We start from the raw sequence: 19,805 nt of genomic DNA, 5'->3' as shown, positions 1-19,805 counted from the left end.
CTGAAAAGATTAAGGAAATTGATTCCATTTACAGTAGCATAAAAATCAATAAAATACTTATAAATAAATTTAAACAAGAGGTGAACAATCTATACTATGAAAATTACAAGTTGTTAATGAAAAAAGTCAAAGGAGACACAATTAAATGGAAATATATCCTGTGTTCATGGATTCGAGGAATTAATACTGTTAAAATAACAACACGACCAAAAGCTATCTATACGTTCCATGTAGTCTCTATCAAGATTTCAATGACATTTTTTACAGAAGCAGGGAAAAAAAAAACAAACACTTCTAAAATTATGTGAAACCACAAAGAACCCCAAATAGAAAATCCTAAGAAGAACAAACCAAGGGGCATCACACTTCTGGATTTCAAGCTATACTATAAAGCTATAGTAATCAAAACAGTATGCACTGCTATAAAAATAGACACATAGATCAGTGGAACAGAACTGAGATCCCAGAAATAAACCAAAGTATATACTTATGGTCAGCTAATACTTGACAAGGTATCCAAGAATAGTCAATACAGAAAAGAAAGTCTCTTCCATTAATGGTGCTGGGATGATTAGACAGTCACACGTGAAATCATTGAAACTGAATCCCTTTCATACACCATTCAAAAATGTTAACTCAAAATGGATTAAATGAAAAACATCAACTTGAAAAGATATCTGCACCTCCATATTTATAGCAGCATTATTTATAAAATTGAAGACATGGAAACAACATAAGTGTCCACTGATGAATGAATGAATAAAGAAGTCATGGTGTGTATAGATACAGATATACAGATAAAGATATATAATGAAATATTATTAAACCATTAAAAAATCAAGAAATCTTACCATTTTCAGCAACATGAATGGACCTTGAAAGCATTATGCTAAGTGAAATATGCCAGACAAAGCCAAATACTGTGTGATCTCACTTATATGTGGAATCTAAGAAAAAAAAAAAGCAAAAAAAATAACTTAGTCATAAGGTATACACTTCCAGTTAAAAGATAAATATTACTAGAGTAGTAATGCACAACAATGATGATGATGACTATTGTTTATGACAATAGGAAAACTGTTAAGAGAGTATATCAAAACAGTTCTCATCACAAGGGGGAAATGGTTTCTTTTTTCTTTTCTCTTTATTGTGTCTATATGAGATAATGGGTGTTAGCTAAACCTATTGTGATAATCATTTCACAATATATGTAAATTAAACCATCATGATATATACCTCAAATTTATACAGTAAGGCAGGTCAGTTATTTCTCAATAAAACTAGAGGGAAAAAAGAGATTTTTCATACTGTTAAAACATACTATTTTTTTTCTCACTAACCAGCATAAGATAACCCTAAATATGTGGGAATAACTGCTCCATTCCCAATAACCAGAACAGCACCTGTCATAGTAGGTATTCAATAAAAGTTTGGTTAAATAAAGAAATCTTTTAAAAATGTATGTGCATGATGCATTATGTTTATGACATATCTCTATTGTGGAATAACAAAATTTCCCCAAATCTTTGAGTAAAATGGATGCTCTAGGAAGCTTGCACAATGAGGTTTCGGTGCTGCTTCAAACCCCAGGTGGGAGAATCTCAGTGGTTTGCCCTGAAGGGTTCTGCCAGGTTTTAAAAGAACAAAGGAACTCTAGCTCCTCAAACAGTGCATGTTGAAAGATATTTCTATGGATAAAATATAGATATAACTCAGGACAAATCAGTTTCAAACATCTAGTATAGCAATTGCTGTCCTGTATTCCAAGCATAAGAATATTTTAAGTCCTCGAGATCCTAATATTTGTTAATGGTCCTATGTGCTACTAATTCCCTGTCTCCTACAGCAGCTCAGCAAGTAGAAGAGTCTGCATTTGTCAGAGCCAAGAATCTCTCATAATCAGTTCTGGTCCCATTCACTGCAGTTCATAAGAATCTATGTCATATTCCTATAAGGAATAAGAGTCAGACAGGTCATTCAAGCCAGCTATAGAAGAGAGAAGGGAAGAAGAGAAAAGTGCAACATGTGAATGAATTTATACAATGAAAATAACCAAGGAGCTACATAGAAGCAAGCACAAATAATACTATTCCTTTAGCCACTTTTCTCTTCCAGCTTCTGCAGAGGTGTGGACGACATGGCCTTAAAACCATTTAACCCGGAATTTCCCCACAGTAAAATTCTCAAGGAACATTTATTGGTTCCCTTCCTCTCCCCTTGCCTCTTTACCTGGCCTTGTGCTTTTAGTTTCAGGATTCTTATTTCCATTTCTACTTAATATAAAAAACAAACCAGCATCTTGTACTGTGAGAAAATATTACTCCTTTTCTGTGTATATTATGCAAAAAAGAAAAAGAAAAACTTTTACAGCTCACCATCCCATGTCGATCAGATCTATGTGACCAATAGCAGAGCTCTGAAATCAGTCTCCATGTGTTCTTGTCCATTGGCACCATCTGGAAGTTGGGTGACTTTGAGCAAATTGCTTAACATCTCTATGCTTCATATTCTTCTTTAAAACTGCGAAAACGTTTTCCAGGTTGTCGATAAGATTGAATGAGAACCTGTATATAAAACCCTTAAAACTGTGCCTATATAGAGTAAGCACTCTTTTATTCCTAGGAGGTATTATTCTTAGTGTTAATGAGGTTCAAGCTCTCAGCCTGACCAAAGTGTCTCCAATGGCCAGCCTCTGCCCACCTCTGCTGTTTCTTGCCTGCTCTTCATCACACAGCCTATCTCCCAGATTACTTTTTAGTCCTGAACTATGAACTTTATTCTCTGTCCTCTTTATCTTTGCTCATACTGCACTGCCTAGTTATCATTCAACATTCACTTTACAAAACCTATTTTCTATTAAGCTCCAGCCAAGTGAAATTGAATGTTGCAACATTTGTGCCCCTAGCCAGACATTTTGTGCAAGTTTCTTCATTTCTCTTTCCTTCATTCCTCCTCTCGACTAAGAACCCTTCAAAGGCAGGAGAGTGTTTTAGTCAGCGTTTTAGCCATAGTACCTAGCAGCTGTTATATAGAATGCATTTAGAAAAATGTATGTTGAATTAAAACAGACTTCAAGACCCAGCCTGGTAGTTCTGAAGTAATAAAATTCTGTTTAAAGTACAACCACAGGAACTGGCTCAACGACCTCTTCTGGCAGCATATTTCATTTATTACTATGAACTGCATAAAGTAATTGTTTTTATTTGTTCAAAAGTCACTGCCCTTTGATCACATCTAGTGAATTTAATTAAGGAACTTACTTTATTAATGGAATTCAATTTTGAATATAACAGAGATGTTTCTAACATCACTCAGAATACTTTAAAAAATGTTTTCTTTATAAGAAAAGTAGTGCTCCTCTTGGCTGTTTTCCTATTCTTTCATTTATAAGAATCATATGATGTTTTACTTAATCATTTATAGTATCTTAATCAATTGGTTCAACAATAATTTTTAAATAGCATATAAAGCAAGAGTGTGTCTCTTTTTCTCCTTCAGTGAATTTTACCCTAATTAACTGAAGTACCTACATAAAATATCTAAGTAATTTGTATTTTTCTATTCATCCTTTGTTAAAGAAAAACAAAGCACTCTACAATAATGGCTCAAAAATGCATTTGAGTTTGTGAAACAGTGAAATTAATGAATAGGATTTTATACTTTATTAAAATACATTCAATATCCAAACATTTCTCTTCATTATCATTGTCCCCAAATTTACCACCATCATATCTCAACTACTGCAGTACTCTTTGAAGGCTATTGCTTCTGGACTTGTCTTTCTACTAGTCACAGAATATTCCAAATGATCTTTTAAAATCTTAATCAGATCATGATAATCCCCTGGTCAAACCTCTCCTAACTCCATTGTATCACAAAGTCTGAACCCCTTAGCCACTATCTGCCTATCAACCTCCAACTCTGCCACTCCTCCCCTCCTCCGGGGCCCTGGGTCCCTACGCTACAGGCACACCATTGTTGCTTTCTCCCTGCTCCTTGAATATGCTATGCTTGTTTCTGTCCTAGCCCTTTGCACCTAGTGTCCCCTCTCCTTATCTTCAGTTCAAACATGACCTCCTCCAGGAGGCCCCCCTTCCCTGACTGCCTCCACTCAGTGTGACACCCAGTCCTCCTGCTGTGGCCACTCTCTGCTAACACTTCTCGCAGTCAGTTTTTCTCAGCTCTGTGTCTGCCCAATGGCCTTGCAAATTCAGTCTGCCCTGGATCTTGGCTTCCAGGCCCATCAGAGTCTCTGCTGTTACATATATTGCTACTTCCCTCTTCTGCCATCTACTTAAAGCTGAAAACCTTATGAACCCCTGTGACTGGCTCGTTTTGCTCCCAGTAGGCTCAATTTTTCTCAATTCATTATCCATGCCACACAGTAACCTAGGGAGATGGGATTGTGATTTGGGCCTCTTCGTGTCGTTGGTCTCTCATGATATTACTGGTCTCAGTCAGATGTTGGCTTTGGATTTTACAGCATAACAATCTCTTCTCAAACCCATAAGCTGAAGCCCTTCAAATTCTCTCAACCAGGAATTTCTAACGCTTCTTCCCTTGGAGGTTTGAGCTCAAAAAGCTGGGAGGAGGACTTCCCTGGTGATCCAGTGGTTTGATCTCTGCTTCAGGAAGATTCCACATGCCACAGGGCATCTAAGCCCGTGTGCCACAACTACTGAGCCCATGCATTGCAACAAGAGAAGTGACCACAATGAGAAGCCCATGCACCACAACTTGAGACTAGGCCCCACTTCCTGCAACTAGAGAAAGCTCGAGTGCATCAGTGAAGACCCAGAACAACCAATAAACGAATAGCAAACTTGCAGGAGGAAACAAGAGCTGCAGCAGCCACTTCCCCCTTCATTTTACTGGGGCCTTCTTCATCCCCCCTCTTCTGGCATTTCTCATAAGAATAGGTAAAGAAGGCTTTCTTCCTTTCTACAGAAATGAAGTGATCTTTCTACAGGATTTAAACTCCTTTACATAAAGTTTTGTTTCTTGCAAACCTAGTAAAACAAACATCAAGATGAAGAGCAAAAATCTGTGAGTCACTTTTAATGTTTCATCCTCATTGAGTCTCTGGATCTTGGCAAAATATCCAAATAATAGACGAATCCACCACACCTTGCCTCTGTGTGTAAGGGGGAAGAAAAGGAATTTAGAATTTCTTCTCAAGACTGCCTGACTTTAATCCATACATCAAAATAGTGTTGTAAATGACAGAAGCTAAGTGTCTGTGCCCACCTCTACCCCATGTCAAGCAGATGCCTTGACTGCCCTAGGAAGAAAAATAAGTCTCTAGGTATGTAGAAAAGAAAGTCTATTGTAATTGTTTGACTGGGTTAGACACAAAGGTAGGAAATTTAAGAGAATAATGGTTTCCTCACATGTAATACAAAAAGGAGAATAGAGATAATAACTTTATTCAGATAAAACTTTATCAATAAAAATTAATAACCATATAAGAGTAACTCCATACCTTGAGTGTTATTTGTTCAGCATACTGTATCATTATTCAGGTTTGAAATACACACATGAACATATGTACTTGTTGGCTGTTATTATTTGCTTTCTTTCTAGATAGGATTCTAAATGTTTGATTTTTCTGACTTTTCAGCCATGCTCACTTCAAAAGCATCAAATAATATGTTGGGTGGTTAAAAACACAGCAGGAATGGCATTTCATGCTGAGACAGAAAACCATAAAAAATAATTCACAGATGCTCAACTATGAATCTGAAACCATTGACAAAGGTGTAAATCCCCCTTCTCTATTTTTCTTAATTTATTAGATATATTGGTCCTTTATGTCTTAATTTATAACCAACACATTACATATGTTATATGCAATCACTGTATTTGTAGTGTTCCTCATTTAACAACTCTAAACACAAGATATAGCATTTCAACAGAGAAACTTAATCTGTCTTAAAATATATCTCAATTTTTATTTCAGATTGGAGACTCAACTGGTATTGAACACAGATATCTAGGCAGAATTATCTTACAGTATTAGGGGAGCCATATGCAAGGAAAGACACTTTTGAGTAGATACTTTGAAGTTAGGGCTGAATTTGACTCCCAGCTACAATACCTTTCAGCTTCTTAATATGTACAAGTTGTTTGAATTATCTGAACCCTATAAGATGAGGATAGTAAAACCCACCTTACCCTATTATTCAATGATAATTTGACAATTACACAAACCTAAAAGAACATTCAACACTTATTATAAAATATAGATGAGTTTTCATCTACTTTCTCATACCTTTGTAAAGATAACAATTAGGTGAGATTTGATGTTAAAGACAAGCAGAATGGCCACATCTACTCTCCAAATTTTGCTTATCTTTAAATGTGTTTGCATCCACTATTGAAATGTAAATAAAAGAAAAAAATGTACTTAAGTAAGGAAACACATCCAAATAATAACACTATTAGGGTATTCTTTCTACCCTCTTCTGATGCCTATGTCAGAAGCTTTCTCTATCTCCTTTATACTTTAATAAAACTTTATTACACAAAAGCTCTGAGCGATCAAGCCTCGTCTCTGGCCCTGGATTGAATTCTTCTCTGGAGGCCAAGAATCCCGACGTCTTTTTGTGGTTCAGCAACAACCTTTCATCTTAGGGGCTCGTCCGGGATTCTTCAGAACAAGATGGGAGCTAACAATTCCAGCCTCACTCCTTTGAACTGTATCCTGAAAAACTGGGATAGATTTGATCCTCAAGGCTTAAAGAAGACACACCTGGTCTTCCTATATGATACTGCATGGCCACAGTATCCATTCAGATCAGATCAGATCAGATCAGTCGCTCAGTCGTGTCCGACTCTTTGCGACCCCATGAATCACAGCACACCAGGCCTCCCTGTCCATCACCAACTCCCGGAGTTCACTCAGACTCACGTCCATCGAGTCACTGATGCCATCCAGCCATCTCATCCTCTGTCGTCCCCTTCTCCTCTTGCCCCAATCCCTCCCAGCATCAGAGTCTTTTCCAATGAGTCAATTCTTCGCATGAAGTGGCCAGAGTACTGGAGTTTCAGCTTTAGCATCATTCCTTCCAAAGAAATCCCAGGGCTGATCTCCTTCAGAATGGACTGGTGGGATCTCCTTGCAGTCCAAGGGACTCTCAAGAGTCTTCTCCAACACCACAGTTCAAAAGCATCAATTCTTCGGCGCTCAGCCTTCTTCACAGTCCAACTCTCACATCCATATATGGCCACAGGAAAAACCATAGCCGTGACTAGACAAACCTTTGTTGGCAAAATAATGTCTCTGCTTTTCAATATGCTATCTAGGTTGGTCATAACTTTCCTTCCAAGGAGTAAGCATCTTTTAATTTCATGGCTGCAGTCACCATCTGCAGTGATTTTGGAGCCCAGAAAAATAAAGTCTGACACTGTTTCCACTGTTTCTCCATCTATTTCCCATGAAGTGGTGGGACCGGATGCCATGATCTTCGTTTTCTGAATGTTGAGCTTTAAGCCAATTTTTTCATTCTCCTCTTTCACTTTCATCAAGAGGCTTTTTAGTTCCTCTTCACTTTCTGCCATAAGGGTGGTGTCATCAGCATATCTGAGGTTATTGATATTTCTCCCAGCAATCTTGATTCCAGCTTGTGTTTCTTCCAGTCCAGGTAGGTGTTGCAAGACGGGTCATGGTGGAGAGATCTGACAGTATCCATTGGATGATAGCAAACGGTGGCCGGTTGGAGGGTCTCTTAAGTATAATAATACTGTTTTACAATTAGATTGGTTCTGTAGAAAACAAGGGAAATGGGTAGAAGCAGCATTTCTCTCTGCGAAATATGCCAGACTTATGTCCTAAGGGTATAGATTTGGGTGTGACTCCTTCAGTTCCCGCCTGTCCTCCTACTTTGCTAGATGAGATGGAGGACAGGAGACAAAGAGATAAAGAAAAGCAGGTTTCTCCAATCTGTCTGTGGGATCATATGCACAGAGCAGCCAGAGAGAATGAGGAACAGCCACACAAGCTGTTGCCTCTTCATGAAGCACCCACCGGGAGAAATAATCAGTCTATGAGAGTTAATAAACCTTTTTCTTATCAAGAAATACAAAGAATCAAGGAGGATCTGGGAGACTATTTAGAGGACCCAGAAAAATACATTAGAGCTTTTAAAGGTGTTACTCTGCTTTATGACCTTACTTGGAAGGATGTGATGTATATCTTGGGACAAACGCTGACTCCTGACTCAGACTTGAGTTTTGGGAAAAGCGGTTGCTTATGGAGATGAATGGCTTGGTAATGAATCAGTAGGGAAGAGGGAGGACAAGATATCTGCCTTCCCCACTGGAAATCAGGCAGTCCCAATCAGCTAAAGGAAGATGGGATCAGAGTCATTTTGTCAGATGTATTCTTGAAGGACTCAGGCAGGCATGTGCTAAGCCTTTAAACTATGGCAAATTGGCAAACATAGAACAGGAGGAGAAGGAAGCTCCTGGTAAATTCCTAGATAGATTGAGAGAAGCCCTTCACAAATTCACCGAGATTGATCCTTAAAGTGAAGAGGGAAAAGTGATCTTAAAGGATAGGTTTCTCACTCAGTTGGCTCCAGATATCTGCTGTAAGCCATTAAAACAGGCGTATGGACCAAATCAGTCTTTAGATAATCTGTTACAACTGGCTCAGTCTATTATAGTAGGGAATATGAGGAAAAGAAAGGCAGAAAAAGACAAAGGAACAGGCAGAAGCCCTCTCAATGGCTATGAGAACAGTTCTTAAATAGCTTGAGAAAAATGCCCAGAGGGACCCAGGTGAAGAGAGATGGGCTTGCTATTACTGTGGAAAGGAGGGGCACCTCAAACGGAATTGCCGTCAGGCATCTAGGCCACCCCCTGCTCCATGTCTGGTCTGCAAGGGACCACACTGGAAGAGAGACTGCCCCCAGAGGTATAGGTTTCAGGGGTCGGTCTCTAAAGACAATCAGGACTGCTCCAGCAGCCTGGATATCAGCCTGAAGGGGTGAGCAATGTCAGCGGATGATGATGTAGCCTCTGACTCATAGTACGGAACTACTACATGTTTATTTCAAGCTTCAGGTTCTCTTTTATACTTTGACAAAAGCATTAGGTCAGAGGTTTGACATTTTCAGTTTCCCCCACCGAGATTTACTGGCTCCAGAAATCATTGTTGTCCTACAAACCGAGTTCCTGCTTCAGCGATTCTCTCAGAATTGGCTTTACTATCAATTATCTAGAGCTTCCCTGGTGGCTCAGAGGTTAAAGCCTGCAATGCAGGAGATCTGGGTTTGATCCCTGGGTTGGGAAGATCCCCTGGAGAAGACTTTCTCTTATGTGTCCTATACTTAACTTGTGATTACATTGTAACTCATGCTACATTCCTCAGTTTATTTATCTTTCTAAATCCTGTTTGCCCCTAGCATCTTAAGATCACTATCTCCTAAAAAGGCTTCTAGCTATTCTGAATTATTCCTAAGCCCTAAACTCAACAAACTTCTTTGCCATAAATATTTCCCTCACAAACAGGTCTCAGATAACAATCCTTCCCATGGCCTCAAGCTGCTGCCTACGTGCTCATCCTGGGACATTCTTTGTAAAGATCCTTGAACAAATGTCAATGGTTATTTTATAGATTATATTCTGGGCACAACTGTAGAAGGCTTTGTGCTTTCTCATTCTTCTCTCAAGCACCTTAACATTCTTTCCAGCCAACTCAACCAAAGAAAGGAAAGAACAAGTCAGAATCACAAGGCCTAACTCCTTCATCCCTGGACCGTACCTGCGAGATGAGGAGATGGGGTTGGGGCCGTGCCTCCATTTTGTCAGTAATGCCTAATGTGGCTCCTGACACCCAGGTATTAATAATTTTGGGGGGCCAATCCTTCGATTTCCTTTTAGATACTGGGGCAACTTACTCCGTGCTCACTGAAGCCCCTCGCCCACTTTCTCCTTGATCCGCTTCTGTAATGGGACTCTCTGGACAAGCCAAAAGATGGGCCTGATAATCTATGTGAGCCTACTTCTGCTGACTCCAAAAATCCTGAGTCTGCCATTTGACCCTCAAGACAATGCCTTCCTGTCCTGTGCTCACTCCTACACAGCATTTCACAATCAGTCTAACTGCTGGGTCTGTGGAGCACTCCCCTCTTCATCAGTGGAAGGCTTCCTGTGGTGGACATCTCCACTTCAAGGAAAATATTTTTTCCAAGTCTGCAAATACCTTAAACAACAATCACATGTGATGCCTCTTCTTAAACTGATGACATCTAACAACCTTAAGATGGACTGATGTGACTATGGACATAATGTGACTTTTCATTTCGATTTTAACTTGGTTTAATGACTATTTTGCCTTATGTCTGTAGCTGTAAAATGGGGTCTAACCATCTAAAAGCTTTTAAGTTACAAATGGCTGTCCAAGCTCCTATGAGTGCAACAGACTCCTCCAACAATTACTTGGGGGCCTTGGATCAGAGACCCTCAATATGGGGGTTAGGAGAATATGTTGCCTCAACAATTTTGGGGCCACACCCCTAAACAGCAGAAAGTTGTTATGGAATTAAAACGATGCCCCTTTCCATTGGCAACATAATTCTCCTAAAAGAAAAAGGGGGAATGAGAGAGTCATTTCCTAAGCAGGTTGATAAGAAGTCTAGGGGTCCCAAAGAGAGAGGGGTCTGGAATTCTCAAGGAGGAAGAAAGGACACATTTTTTTCCTCTACATTCCTTCAGCTCAGTTCAGTTCTGTCGCTCAGTCGTGTCTGACTCTTTGCAACCCCATGAATTGCAGCACACCAGGCCTCCCTGTCTATCACCAACTCTCGGAGTTCACTCAAACTCATGTCCATCGAGTCAGTGAAGCCATCCAGCCACCTCATCCTCTGTCGTCCCCTTCTCCTCCTGCCCCCAATCCCTCCCAGCATCAGAGTCTTTTCCAATCAGTCACCTTTGCATGAGGTGGCCAAAATATTGGAGTTTCAGCTTCAGCATCACTCCCTCAAATGAACACCCAGAACTGATCTCCTTTAGGATGGACTGGTTGCATCTCCTTGCAGTCCTAGGGACTCTCAAGAGTCTTCTCCAACACCATACTTCAAAAGCACCAATTCTTCAGTGCTCAGCTTTCTTCACAGTCCAACTTTCACATCCATACATGACCACTGGAAAAACCATAGCCTTGACTAGATGCACCTTTGTTGGCAAAGTAATGTCTCTGCTTTTCAATATGCTATCTAGGTTGGTCATAACTTTCCTTCCAAGGAGTAAGCATCTTTTAATTTCATGGCTGCAGTCACCATCTGCAGTGATTTTGGAGCCCCAAAAAATAAGTCTGACACTGTTTCCCCATCTATTTCCCATGAAGTGATGGGACCAGATGCCATGATCTTAGTTTTCTGAACGTTGAGCTTTAAGCCAACGTTTTCACCGTCCTCTTTCACTTTCATCAAGAGGCTTTTTAGTTCCTCTTCACTTTCTGCCATAAGGGTCGTGTCATCTGCATATCTGAGGTTATTGATATTTCTTCCGGCAATCTTGATTCCAGCTTGTGCATCTTCGAGCCCAGCGTTTCTCATGATGTACTCTGCATATAAGTTAAATAAGCAGGGTGACAATATACAGCCTCGACGTACTCCTTTCCGGATTTGGAACCAATCTGTTGTTCCATGTCCAGTTGTAACTGTTGCTTCCTGACCTGCATATAAGTTTCTCAAGAGGCAGGTCAGGTGGCCAGGTATTCCCATCTCTTGAAAAAATTTCCACAGTTTATTGTGATCCACACAGTCAAAGGCTTTGGCATAGTCAATAAAGCAGAAATAGATGTTTTTCTGGAACTCTCTTGCTTTTTCCATGATCCAGAGGATGTTGGCAATTTGATCTCTGGTTCCTCTGCCTTCTCTAAAACCAGCTTGTACATCTAGAAGTTCATGGTTCACGTATTACTGAAGCCTGGCTTGAAGAATTTTGAGCATTACTTTACTAGCGTGTGAGATGAGTGCAATTGTGTGGTAGTTTGAGCATCCTTTGGCATTTCCTTTCTTTGGGATTAGAATGAAAACTGACCTTTTCCAGTCCTGTGGCCACTGCTGAGTTTTCCAAATTTGCTGGCCTATTGAGTGCAGCACTTTCACAGCATCATCTTTCAGGATTTGAAATGGCCCAACTGGAATTCCATCACCTCCACTAGCTTTGTTCGTAGTGAGGCCCACTTGACTTCACATTCCAGGATGTCTGTTTCTAGGTCAGTGATCACACCATCATGATTATCTGGGTTTTGAAGCACTTTTTTGTACAGTTCTTCTGTGTATTCTTGCCACCTCTTCTTACATTCCTTAGGATTATATAACAATGTATCCTGCCTGAAGACAGTCTCTGGATTAAACCTTCTGGCTTATCCTGTTATCTTAAAATGTAAATTATGGGAGTAGGTCTGGTGAAGTCTTTACAACCTCCAGAAATTCTTTTGATTCATTAGAGAGTAAAAACATCTATTTCTGCTTTATTGACTATGCCAAAGCCTTTGACTGTGTGGATCACAATAAACTGTGGAAAATTCTTCAAGAGATGGGAATACCAGACCACCTGACCTGCCTCTTGAGAAACCTATATGCAGGTCAGGAAGCAACAGTTACAAACGGACATGGAACAACAGATTGGTTCCAAATCAGGAAAGGAGTACGTCGAGGCTGTATATTGTCACCCTGCTTATTTAACTTATATGCAGAGTACATCATGAGAAACGCTGGGTTCGAAGACGCACAAGCTAGAATCAAGATTGCCGGAAGAAATATCAATAACCTCAGATATGCAGATGACACGACCCTTATGGCAGAAAGTGAAGAGGAACTAAAAAGCCTCTTGATGAAAGTGAAAGAGGACGGTGAAAAAGTTGGCTTAAAGCTCAACGTTCAGAAAACTAAGATCATGGCATCTGGTCCCATCACTTCATGGGAAATAGATGGGGAAACAGTGTCAGACTTTATTTTTTGGGCTCCAAAATTACTGCAGATGGTGACTGCAGCCATGAAATTAAAAGGTGCTTACTCCTTGGAAGGAAAGTTATGACCAACCTAGATAGCATATTGAAAAGCAGAGACATTACTTTGCCAACAAAGGTGCGTCTAGTCAAGGCTATGGTTTTTCCAGTGGTCATGTATGGATGTGAGAGTTGGACTGTGAAGAAAGCTGAGCACTGAAGAATTGGTGCTTTTGAAGTATGGTGTTGGAGAAGACTCTTGAGAGCCCCTAGGACTGCAAGGACATCCAACCAGTCCATTCTGAAGGAGATCAGCCCTGGGATTTCTTCGGAAGGAATGATGCTAAAGCTGAAACTCCAGTACTTTAGCCACCTCATGCGAAGAGCTGACTGATTGGAAAAGACTCTGATGCTGAGAGGGATTGGGGACAGGAGGAGAAGGGGATGACAGAGGATGAGATGGCTGGATGGCATCACTGACTCGATGGACGTGAGTCTGAGTGAACTCCGAGAGTTGGTGACGGACAGGGAGGCCTGGCATACTGCGATTCATGGGGTCGCAAAGAGTCGGACATGACTGAGCGACTGAACTGAACTGAACTGAACTGATATAACTCCATTGCTAACACTAGCAAGCACATACTCTTTCTATCCCCTTCTGATGCCTATGTCCGAAGCTTTCTCTATCTCCTTTATACTTTAATAAAGCTTTATTACACAAAAGCTCTGAGAAAAAAAAAATAAGACTATTAAACACAAGCCAAGACTTTGAGCAAATTCAGAAAGAAATCTGACTGAATTTTGTTCTAAAATCTACTGATTTCAGGAAGAAAAAATGTTAGGTATTTGGTGGATATTCAATAGGAACAAGAGATATGGTTGTGGTTGTGTGTGCACATGTGTGCATGTGTGTGTGTGTGTGTGTGTGTGTGTGTGTACTGAGTATAAAGATACCTAACCACCAAATTTTGTTACCATGAGAGGCTTCTTTGATTATGTTCTAAAGCAAAGAAAAAAATTGACAGTGTATGAATTCCCATAACAGTTTTAGGAGGCACTATTTTAAAGAGAAAACTAAACCCACTTTTTATTGTACTCAAAATTATTCCATAGTTTGATGACATTTGTGCTCACCATTGGGGAGATGAATGTCAGTGGGTAGGTTTCCCACTTTGTATTAGAGCTGATATCTTCATTCATTACTGATAAGAAATCTAATATGGTTTGAAAGCACTTGCTCCATTTATACCCAATCATGTATTAGGGCAAGTGCCTTAGCCCATTTGGGCTGCTATAAAAGCATTAATACCACAGCCTTATCAACAACTTATCAACAACAGACATTTATTTCTCACAGTTCTGAAGGCTGGCATATTGGGTGTTTGGTGAGAGCTTCCTGGATCATAGGTACCAACTTTTCACTGTGTTCTCATCTGGTGGAAAGGCAACGGAGCTCTCTGGATTCTCCTTTACAAAGACACTGGTCCCGTTCATAAGAGCTTCTCCCTCCTGACCTAATCACCTCTCGATACCATTAAGATTTCAACATAAGAATTTGAAGGGGGAGGGATACAACATTCAGACCATAAAAGAGTTTTCATCCATTAAGGTGAAAATTAAAGATGTTCAGACAAATCATCTAAAAACTTGGTCTTTGTTCTGTCAAGCATCCAGATAATAATAAACATCCAGATGATTTAGTAACATGTTGTTTTTGTTTTTTTGTGCTTTAGACACAACTTAGTCTGTAAGTGGAAAGTACGAAAAATAGAGACCATGAACTATATCTAGTTAACAAAATGTATTCATTTCCTTAAAGTTTTAATGACACCATTTATTCTTTTAATAACATTTCTTATTGTCCAGGCATAGCTCTTTTAATAATATTTCTTATTTGATTGTGCTTTGCTTTATTGCACTTTGCAGATACTGAGATTTTTTTAAATTGAAGGTTTGTAGCAATACTGCATCAAACAAGTCTGTCAGTGCCATTTTTTCCCAACGTTATTTTTCCCCTTCATTTGTCTGTCACATTTTAGTAATTCTCCCAATATTTCAAACTTTAACATTATTATCATACTTGTTAGGATGATCTATGATCAGTGATCTTTGAAGTTATTGTAGCAAAAAGATTGACTCGTTAAAGGCTCAGATGATTGTTAGCATTTTTTAGCATTATTTTTAAATTGAGGTATGTGCATTGCATTTTAGACATAATGCTCTCACACAATAGGCTACAGTATAGGGTAAATGTAACTTTTACATGCAGTGATATAGCAGAACATTAGTGTGATTCGCTTTATTGCAACATCCACCTTACTGCAGTATTCTGAGACCTAACCTGCAATTTCTCTGAGGTCTGCCTATATATTGACATGACTTAAATAATCCAATAACATTTGACTAAAAATGAAAAAAAAATCATAATATAGGAAAATGACACAATAATACATAAAGATCTATGTTTATGTTTATAAGGTATATTATTTCTTTTTGTTTTCTTTGGTTATTTAACTACGTATATAGTAAACCCAGCATATTTAGCTCATTTTTTCTCTCTCTGTCCCAACAGGTTTAGAATGTAATAATTCAAGAATTTTATCATCAAGTGGAATAGCGTAACAACTGTCTATGTGCTTCCCATGATATGTTCTCTACAGTGTAAGTATGTATTTACTTTCCCAAGCTGGCTGGATTCTGAGAGAAATGTGTTCAATTGGAACTTATTGGTAACTTAGATTGTTTAAAAGTTTACAAACTAAAATTCATCTTAAGTAAAGAATAGTTTCAGAAGTTTATCTTATATGAAGAGATGTTGGACTTAACATTATATCAAAGTTAACACTTAACATAGTTATGTCATATGAGGTAGAATAATATACCCATGATGTTTAGTTGTATTTTTATAATTATTATACTTAATATCTTTAAGATTTCTATACTGTTCTTTATTTTTTAAAAAAAACTGTAAATATTATACCTGTGAAATTTTATTCTAAGATATTATAATTTCTTGAAATATCTTTTAAAAATTATAATGCATAATATTTCAAAATCAGGTCAACTTCTTTCTATGTTAGTTATATTTTTGAAAACTGGTTTCAGTTTTGGCAAGATAATACCTATACCACTAAATCATTCATATACACATGTGTGTGTTTGTGTGTGTGTATGCATGCATATACATATATGTGTGTATATATATGCACACGATTTCATTGATAAGCTAAATAAAAAGAATAAAAATAATTTATACTCCAAGGAAACCTCTTACTATTAGCTTCATAATGCTGAAAAGTAAGGAGAAAGGTGGAAGGCTGGGGTTCTAGTCCTTGTTTGTGAGTTGAGAAGTACTAAGAGAAAGTGCTAACCCATGGCAGTGGGAAGGAGAGGAGGCAGTCCAACCTCTTTTTCCTCAGAAGAAAGTAAGCCATGAACTGGAGCCCCTCAGTAATCAGAAGTGCTGCCCAATATATGGCATGTTTAGAGCATCAGCAGATGCTGTTCCTTGACAGCACCTGACACTGTGAGACCTACAAGGCTCAAGTCAAGCCTTACTCTGCTTTCTTCTAGTCCTTTCCTTGTTGGAGCCCCTGAGGTTATAAAATCTATCAAAAGTGACTTGGAACTTACTGACTCTTGATCCTGCTTCAAGAAGGCAGGGAGCTGGAGCTGCCTGCTGGTATTTTGTGGGAGCTGGAGGTAGCAGTGGGCAGACTGTTAGCATGTCATTTCAGAACACTGAATGCTTTTTGACACAAAATACCACTTTAATACACAATATGTGGTTCTAAAGCAGTGCTTTCTGAAGAAAATGTAATGTGAGACACGTGATTTCATTTTTCTAGAGGTCACATTTCAAAAAGTAAAAAGAAGCTGGTAATATGGGTTTTAGTAATACAATGTATTTAACCTTATATATTCAAAATACAGTCTTTTTAACATATAATGAATGTAAAAAATATTAATGGTCCTTTTAGCATTCTTTTTTTAATATTGTCTTTCAAATCCAATGTGTGCTTATAGTACATCTCAATTTTGATACTAAATTTTTACTGGGTATACTTGATCTATATTTTGATTTCATAAAATTTACAGTTGATAAAGATTCACAAAGCCAAGTTGTCCCATACATAGTTGAAAGTTTTTTTTTCAATAACTAAATTGAACATCAGTTTTTAAACCTAAACATATATACTATTGATACTATGTATAAAATAGGCAATGGATGGGAACATATTGTGTAGCACAAGGAACTCTACTTGATGCGCTGTGGTGTCCTAAATGGGAGGGAAGTCCAAAAGGGAAGGGAAACGTGCATATGCACGGGTGATTCCGTTTGCTATACAGTAGAAGCTAACACAACGCTGTAAAGCAATTGTACTGCAATACAATTTAATTCATTTAAAAAATAAATAAAACCATCAAAATAAAAGCCATGGCTTCAGTCACACTGGTCACATTTTATGTACTTGGCAGTCCTATGTGGCTAGTAGCTGCCATATTGGACAACTTTTCCAGAGAACTGATTTAATGATGTAATTCTGCTATCTAATGGATTTTGTAGGCAAACCTCAGCACATCAAAGGAGCATAGAACTTCAAAAACCTTAATGAGACGTTATCTGATCCTATACTTCTAACTTAAAATAAATTTTATAGAACCAGCTATTTATGAGAAATTATGGGTAATAAAATATACAAGGTGTAAACCTTCAAACTATAATACATTGGAATTTGTTCACTTTTTATTTGCTTCAGTGTACATACTCTTGTCACTAAAGGCATTATCTGATCACAACCCTTCTAAATTAAAATGTGAACCAAAAGCAATATATATATATATTTTTTAATTGTTCTGTGAAAGACACTGTTAAAATAATGAAAGTATAAGCTTCAGACATGTAGATGACATATCTGATAAAGAAATTGTACCCAAAGTATATAAAGAATTCTTAAAAATTAATATAAAAATTTAAAAATTCATAAAAGATCTGAATTTTAAAAAGAAAATATATGAAAAAGCAATAAGTATATGGGAAGATGTTTAACATCTTTAGTCATTAAGAAGCTACAAATTAAAACCATGATGAGCTACCACTAGAGAGCTTTTAAAAGGATACATTAAAAAAAAAAATCTGACAACATGAAATGCTGATGAGTATGCAGAACCACAGTGATTTTAATTTATCATTGAAGGAAATTCAAAATGGTCCTGCACTTTGGAAACCTCTTTGTCATTTTGTTTTAAAATTAAACATTCACTTACTATATGATTCAGCATTCTCACTCTTCGGTATTTACCCAAGTGAATTTAAAACTTGTCAGGTTTCTTCCTAGGATACTTAAAGATTTTATGGCTATGGAGAATATTTTAAAGTTATATTTCCTAAATGAATTACAGATTAAAAAATAATTTATTTTCTGCATGTTTATTTTTATCCAACCTCATTGAACTCTGCATTTTTTAAAATTCTCTGGAATCTTCTAAGAATACTGTCATACTCTCTAGAAAATAAAAGTGTGATTTGAAAAAAAAAAAAACATAGTTTCACACAAAAACCTATATATAAATATTTATAGCAAGTTTATCTGTAATTGCCAAAATGTCAAAATAATGAAAATATTTTTCAACTGGTGATTGAATAAACAAACTGTAGTACACCTATAGAGGGATGGTATGGGGAGGGAGGAGGGAGGAGGGTTCAGGGTGGGGAACACATGTATACCTGTGGCAGATTCATTTTGATATTTGGCAAAACTAATACAATTATGTAAAGTTTAAAAATAAAATAAAATTTAAAAGAGAAAAAAAAAATAGAATACTTGTTGTTCAGTCACTGAGCTGTGTCTGACTCTTTGCAACTCCATGGACTGTAGCACGCCAGGCTTCCCTGTCCTTCACTGTCTCCTAGAGTTTGTTCAAATTCATGTCCATTGAGTTGGTGATGCTATCCAACCATGTCATCCTCTGCCTACCTCTTCTCCTCCTGCCTTCAATCTTTCCCAGCATCAGGGTCTTTTCCAATGAGTCGGCTCTTCGCATAAGTGGCCAAGGTATTGGAGCTTTAGTTTCAGCATCAGTCCTTCCAATGAATATTCAGGACTGATTTCCTTTAGAACTGACTGGTTTGATCTCCTTGCAGTCCAGGGGAGTTTCAAGAGTCTTCTCTAGCACCATAATTCAAAGGCATCAGCCTTTGGCACTCAGCCTTCTCTATGGTCCAGCTCTCACATCCATACATAACTACTGAAAAAAACCATAGCTTTGACTATACAAACCTTTGTTGGCAAAGTGATGAAAAGGAAAGAAAGATTGATTCATGCACTATCATGGATGAATCTTTATTTTGTAAGTGAGAGAAGGGTGACACAAATGACTGAATGTTATATGATTCCATATGTATGAAACTCCAGAAAAGATAAAGACATGAAACAGATGAGTGTTTGCCAGATAGAGATACAGGAGGATTGATTACTTCCTACTTTAGGAAGTGTCTTCTTATGTGTAATCTCATCTTTCTACCTCAGTGTAATTATATTTTGCCATTTTTCTCCATTTACTCCAAGTTATTAAGAACCTCTGTTCTCTATTTGCCATAAAATGTTCAATCATGATTTAAAATTTAAGAATTTTAAGAACTCTTTACATACATTCGTATTTTTAACAATTCACACCATTTGAACCAAAGTTATGATTCAAAGTTTTAATATAATTTTAAAATCATTCAAAGTTTTAATGGCCATTTGGTTCTATATTCTTGGCAATATTATCTTGCTAGTCATATAGACATTAGTTTTAATTACATAAATGGTTGGGTGTTCAGATACCAAATAAACCAGTA

General features: G+C 37.9%; 1 long non-coding RNA gene across 1 annotated transcript in view; it reads left to right on the top strand.

Moving 5' to 3' along the window:
- The window catches only part of LOC129660029 (uncharacterized), a 50,570-nt gene extending 32,121 nt beyond the window's left edge, over positions 1-18,449 (top strand). Inside the window, exons 2-3 of the long non-coding RNA XR_008718315.1 lie at positions 15,534-15,622; positions 16,535-18,449. This is a non-coding gene — a long non-coding RNA (uncharacterized LOC129660029). The remainder of the gene's footprint in view (positions 1-15,533; positions 15,623-16,534) is intronic.
- The last annotated feature ends 1,356 nt before the right edge of the window (positions 18,450-19,805 follow it).

The sequence above is a fragment of the Bubalus kerabau genome, chromosome 9 (genome assembly GCF_029407905.1).
Source record: "Bubalus kerabau isolate K-KA32 ecotype Philippines breed swamp buffalo chromosome 9, PCC_UOA_SB_1v2, whole genome shotgun sequence".
NCBI classification, from domain to species: Eukaryota; Metazoa; Chordata; class Mammalia; order Artiodactyla; family Bovidae; genus Bubalus; species Bubalus kerabau.
The sequence above is the reverse complement of the archived record's forward strand: the minus strand, read 5'-3'. Positions and strand labels throughout refer to the sequence as shown.